General features: G+C 48.0%; 1 protein-coding gene across 12 annotated transcripts in view; it reads left to right on the top strand.

Annotated features, from left to right (window-relative positions):
• Positions 1-5,434: 5,434 nt before the first annotated feature.
• EPB41L2 (erythrocyte membrane protein band 4.1 like 2) overlaps positions 5,435-6,249 on the top strand; it is a 235,218-nt gene continuing 234,403 nt past the window's right edge. For 3 of the 12 annotated variants that reach the window (XM_017888513.1, XM_017888490.1, XM_017888452.1), the window contains exon 1: positions 5,475-5,614. The gene's annotated coding sequence lies outside the window, so the exon portion shown is untranslated. Of the gene's footprint in view, positions 5,615-6,249 lie in introns of all 12 variants that reach the window. The other 9 variants (XM_017888504.1, XM_017888458.1, XM_017888567.1 and 6 more) reach the window with 6 other exon arrangements.

Here is a 6,249-nt window from a genome sequence, read left to right as displayed (position 1 = left end):
CTCACAATTACTTTACCTTTTGTACCAGGCTCAGCCATGTATTTTAAACTGCTTTAAAAATTACATTCATCATTTTTAGGTGTTATGCCCTGGGAATTTTCCTCTGAATACCGGACCTATCAAACTGTAGGAAATTGAAGGTACCTCACTCATTTTCGATTAGATTCACTCTTTCATCAAGTATTTACTTAAGAAGCCCTCTATGAGTTGCTGTGCTTGGAACTAAAATACAATGATATAGAAAGCAAAGTCCCTGCCTTTGCAAAACCTATAGTTGAGTGGTCCTTTTTCATTTTCTGGGTGTGTTTTTCTTCTCAGGGATTGCACCCTCCCAGAAGGTTTTCCTCTGGAAAGTGTGGGATCATAAGCAGTAATAGCATACACATAACCTTAAAACCCCTATCCTTCTAAGTGTTTTCTAATAAGTAGAACACATTTGTGTGCCTTGGGAAACCACACAAAACCAAACCGAAGAATGGTACTTTGCTAATACCAACCTTCCGCCACACATCTGTTTTGAATAAACGAAGGACCACTCTCTAAGATGGTCCGTTTTCCAGAGGGAGGAATTTGTTTGCTTAGAGACGGCAACATTCCAGCTCCAATCCCACTGTCGCCAGTATTTCCGGGGGCTATTTTACAAACTAGCCAATCAAGTCTGGGCTATGTAAATATTCCAAGGATATAATCCAGGGGATTACTCTTCCGATTTTCCCCCTGGTACTTTTATTCAGCAGCCTCTTCTGCTGCTCCGATTGTAGCTGTTGATGGGTTTTTACCACCATTTGCTGAGACCACTTACAAATTATGCTCCTCGGGCAAGGTTCCCCAGCCGGGGCCCAAGGAATTTGGCTCGCCTTGTCAAACCACATCAAAAGTTGTCTATGGTATTATGGGGGTAATTCTGTCTGTCCAGCAAAGTCCAATGACACTGCTTAAAGGTCATTTTGCCTTTCCCATCCCATCTAATTAAGTGGGCAGTCTGCTGACTGCAGGCTTGTAGCGGTGTAGGGTGGTCACATGCCAGTCCACTTTTAGTACAGTTTGGTGTTCTGTCTCTCATTTTCCACAGCAGGACATCTATTCCCTGCAAAACAGGAATCTAAAGAGCCCTTTAGGCTCTTTTCAGAGTCTCCTCTTTGCTTTGACTATGTCTATGAATGAGCCTGGAGCCTTCTCTTTTGACGTCTCTTTGTTTTTTTTTTTTTTTTTTTTTTTTTAGAGAGAGAGAGTCTGGTTCTGACGCCCAGGCCGGGGTGCAGTGGCGCCATCTTGGCTTACTGCAACTGCAACCTCTGTCTCCTGGGTTGAAGCAATTCTCCTGCCTCAGCCTCCCAAGTAGCTGGAATTACAGGTGTGTGCCACCACGTGCTAAAATAATATACATATATTATATGCTTTCCAAATGTAGCTTTTCTGGGACTTTTATTGGACCTGTACCATTTGTTTTCAGTTCTAGGGAGCAATTGATCATGAGATGTCATGAGGAGCAACTCTGAAGTCTATGTTGCAGCTTAAGGGAATCAACCACTCCATGCCTCTTACTCTGTCATTGAGCCTAATGAAATAGGTGTGTGTGTGTGTGTGTGTGTGTGTGTGTGTGTGTGGCAAAACTCCAACTACAATTGAGAGAATATCTCAATTTGGCAGGCTTGAGATGCATATACCTGTTATTAGCCATAGTTGGGACTGGCTATTCCAAAGATGACATCATTTAGTGTGACTTAGATGGAAAGGAGGCCCTGTGATGCTTTTGATAAAAAATCTGTGTGAAGAGTTGCTTGAAGACCAACTTGAACACCAGACTAGAAAAACACGGTGTCTGTAGTGAATTGCTAACAAGATGTCTGCCAACAATTTTCCCCCTCACTGTACACACATTCCACTCCTCCTACTGTGTCCAGAATTGGTGGGTTCTTGGTCTCGCTTACTTCAAAAATGAAGACGCGGACCCTTGTGGTGAGTGTTACAGTTCTTAAAGATGGTGTGTCTGGAGTTTTTTCCTTCTGATGTTCAGACGTGTCGGGAGTGTCTTCCTTCTGCTGGGTTCATGGTCTCCCTGACTTCAAGAGTGAAGCTGCAGACCTTCACGGTGAGTGTTACAGATATAAATGTAGCGCGAACCCAAGGAGTGAGCAGCAGCAAGATTTATTGCGAAGAGCAAAATAACAAAGCTTCCATGGCTTGGACAGAGTACCCCAGTGGGTTACCGGTGCTTGCGCTGGTGGCCTGCTTTTATTCCCTTATTTGGCCCCACCCACAACCTGCTGATTGGTCCATTTTACAGAGTGCTGATTGGTGCGTTTACAATTCTTTAGCTAGACAGAAAAGTTCTCCAAGTCCCCACCCTACTTAGAAGCCCAGTCGTCTTCACCTCTCACTACCAATTGGCAAAGTCTATGACCCCTCTCCTTGAATTGGGGCTGGCCCTCTGATTTGATTTGACCAACAGAATGGAACATAAGTGATGCTGTGTGATTTCTGGGTCAAGCCCTTGCAGGCCTTGCAGCATTTGCTTTTGTTCTCTTGGAAGCTGGGTGTCATGTAAAGAAGTCTGTGTTATCCTATTAGATAGGCCACACAGAGGATGGAGGGAGGGAGCACATGCAGAAAACAAAGGGAGGGGAGAGAGAGAGTCTGGAGGATGAGAGTCCATGTGGAGGAGAAATTAGGAGCCCCCAGTTGACAGGCAGCACCAACTGCCAGACATGTGAGTGAAGCCATCTTAGATCCTTTATCCACAGTTGAGCCTCCCAGCTGAGCATTGCTTGAATTCCTGCCCCAGAGAATCACAAGCAATAAAACGGTTGTTTGAAGTCACTAAAGCAGAGTCTTGTAGCCCAATTGAAACTGAGCCAAAGTTGGCCATGTGACAGAGTGACTCCTGCAGTCATTTGTGTGATATGTTTGTTGCTGTGGCAGGGGAACTGGGATTGCATGAATTCATGATGAAGCTTGAGAATGCCCTAGAAATAGTAGGAGAGGGCATTTTCAGGTCTTGCTGCCTGTGGACCATGTAAAGGAAGGGCAGGTCCTCAACCCAGAGCCACTCCAACCTGGTTTGGGCTTGGCACACAGAAGGCACAAAGATAAAACGATGACTCATGATATAGTGAGATCAAGCTTTTCCAGGGGCCATGCCTATGGGGGTGAGTTGGTGAGTAAAGGCACTAAGAAGTCCTGGGTACATTTCTAGTCCATACTTCCAAACTAACTATGTTTGCAGATAGTGCCCAGGATTGAGGCTATTATGGTAAATTTGGATGTGGTAGCTCTCAGGACTAGTACCTATATTCCTGTCTTGTTCTCTGCGTCAGTCCTTTGCCTGTTACTACGGTGTGTCTAGTGGGAAGACCCAATCTTGTTCTTACTAGTGTGTTTTCCTGGGGATTAACATTCTATCCTTGAAGTGCAGCCTGGTAGTCCTGACAGTACTTCCACCTGCCTGAGTCTTTGAATATCACCTATTCCAGGACTTTGTCCTTTCTGTTCAAACCCCTCTTTTCTTGTTAGACTTCCCTGGTTGTCTGGACTACCACCTGTTGTTTGCTAAAATCTCTATGATGCCACCTTCCATCAGTTTTTTTCACTTCCTTATAGCTCCTGGGACTTGATTTTTCTACCCTCAGTTCCTGCTAGGTCCTCACTGAATCTGCTCCATTCCATTAAAATGCTAGGGCTATGTAAGGCTGTGTCCAAAAACAGAGTTCAATTCTTCTTCCACACAATAACCTTTAGACATTTGACAACCTTTTCATCACCTTTAATCATCTCTTTAGGCTAAATCTTGCTGGTTCCTACATTTTCAAGGTCACGCATTTATGGTTATAATTCAGCTTATCAGTATTTTCTTTTGGAGGGAAAAATTCCTTCTTAAAAGGTGGCGTATAGGAGAGATTCATGTACTCCAACAGAGAGTATAGTAGGCATATCCTTTCTTATGAGAAGGGCATTGTATTTAATTAATTATGCCTATATTTATGTTATTTTGCACTAGCATTTTAAAGGGACTCCATCAGGGTGGATCAATGTTTTATGGGCCCAAAAGCTTATATGACTTCAGGGACTCTTTAAAAAACACAAAATGAAATACAAAATTATAAAGTTAGTTTCAAGGCTTGTGAAAATGAGAGATCCTGGCTTGTTTCATTAGTTTCATTGTAAATCTGCTATATATTTCTTATTATGAGAAAATAATAGTATTTTCTCATTAAATTTCCAGGTCTTCTTTACCAGAATTGCTGTCTAATCAGATTTCTGCTCTGTTTTAGCACACCTTATAAATTTAACTTGTATACTTAGCATAAGGGATTGTGATTAAGTAAATTAATACATGTAAGGGACTTAGAACAATGCCTAGCACATAAAGCACACAATCAGCCTTAACTATTATTATTTGTATTATTTACTAGAAGGACCTTGGCAAATAATTTATTTTCCCAACCCTTTTTGATGTAATGGAGCTAATATGTGCCTGCCTTTTTCGTAGGGTAATTGTGAGGATCAAATGATAATAAAATATGTGAATGTATTTTGTTAACTAGAAGGTATTGTTACTGAGGTTTCATTTGACATTGTTACTTTTGCAAAAGGTTCTCTTTAGGAAAGAAAGGGAGACTTGACTGTGGCTGTGGTGGAATCACTAAAGACCTCAATTAAAGGAGGGAGGAGTAAAAAGGACAAGAGGTGTGTGTGAGGCAGATGATGGAGGCAGTGAGCTGGACACGTTGTTTGACACCAGCTTGACGCGCAAACCTTCAGAAAAGATGAAATATATTGAATCTGAAACATATTGACCTCATCGTACAAAAGAATCAGAAGGGTAGCGAGAGAGAGAGTGTGTGTGTGTGTGTGCTTGTGGCTTTCCACAATTTAGCCCCAAACTAGGTTTTTTCCAGACTCTTCTTCACCCGTGGTCATGCTCTGCAATCCAGGTTCCCAGGCCTCTGCCCAGAGAAATCCTACTTACTCTGGGGAGGCCTTTCCTCCACGGGGTTTCCCCAACCCCTCCTGTCCTTCCCACAGGAAGAATAAATGGTTCCTTTTCAATGCCCTTTCTGTGAAAGCATTTTTTCCACTCTAGACTGAGGGAGACCCAGTTTTCCTTATTCTGCATCTCCAGGCTCTGCTCCAGTGTCTACCTCTAGGAAGGCGCTCAATGAAGGTTTAGTCAGCGAATGCACTTTGAATAAATAACTTTTAAAAGTTAAGAGGACATTTAAGGCCAGGAACCGCAGTTGAGAACGCCTTGCCCAGGCGCATTAGCTATCATCCGGGCTGCCCTGAGGGCGAAGGACGTCCTCCAGCCCCGGGTCCCCGCGGCTGCCCTCAGCGAATCCCGCGGGAAAGGTCTCCCGCCCGCGCAGGGGCGGGGCCTGGGCGTCGGGGGCGGGACCGCCCGCGGGGTTTCCGCGCCGGGGCTCGTCCGGCGGGGCGCGGGAGGGGCTTCCGCCGCAAGGGGGCGGGGCCGGCGCTCAGAGTCCTCTGACGGCCCCAGCCAGGGAATTTCAATTTGAAACCTAGCGGAGGGAGGAGGCAGGCGCGGCTGCCGGCGGCTGGGACCGAAGAGGGACGGGTCCCCGCGGCGAGCGAGCTCCTGAGGTGCGGCGTCGGGGTAAGGAGGCGTGCGGAAATGCACGGGCCGGGCGACTCGTCAGTGTGGGGCTGCAGGGGCGGCTCAGATTTTTCCTCTGGCTGAAGCTGGGAAGCTGATCCCAGGCAGGAAGCGGTGGCGGGACGGTCCCACCGGGATGGGGGGCGGGGAGAGGGGGCCCGGCTTTGGGATTTTCTGCGGCTCCGTCTCTCCTTTCCCTCCTGGTCTCCGCCCGACCTGATTCCTGCCCCGGGGTCTGGGTCCTGTTGCTCCGGGCCGGATCCCGGCTTCGCTGCTCCCCGCGGTCCCCCTCTTCCCTCTTCCGGGGGACCGGGGCTGCGTCCCGGCGGAGCCAGGAGAGGCGGGGGCACGGGGAGGACGCCGTCCCCCCCGGGGTGCCGTGGGCTCAGGTCACGCGTCCGGGCCCCGTGGAGCAGCAGCGGGAGAAATCCGGCTCCATCCCCCCCGCGGGGAGGGGCTCGGCCGCCGCGTCGCCCTTCAGGAGGAAGGTTTTAGGAGGGGAAGCGCGGGCCGGCCGCGCGCGTGGGGACTGCGGGAAGCCGGGCGAGGGCGGCGCGCCAGCCCCACGCGCGGTGCGGGTCGGGCCAGGCGTCGGCTTGCGCCCGCGCCCCCAGCTGCCGCCTGCGCCGTCTGGG

Source organism: Rhinopithecus bieti, unplaced genomic scaffold, assembly GCF_001698545.2.
Source record: "Rhinopithecus bieti isolate Rb0 unplaced genomic scaffold, ASM169854v2 scaffold_1710, whole genome shotgun sequence".
NCBI classification, from domain to species: Eukaryota; Metazoa; Chordata; class Mammalia; order Primates; family Cercopithecidae; genus Rhinopithecus; species Rhinopithecus bieti.
The sequence above is the reverse complement of the archived record's forward strand: the minus strand, read 5'-3'. Positions and strand labels throughout refer to the sequence as shown.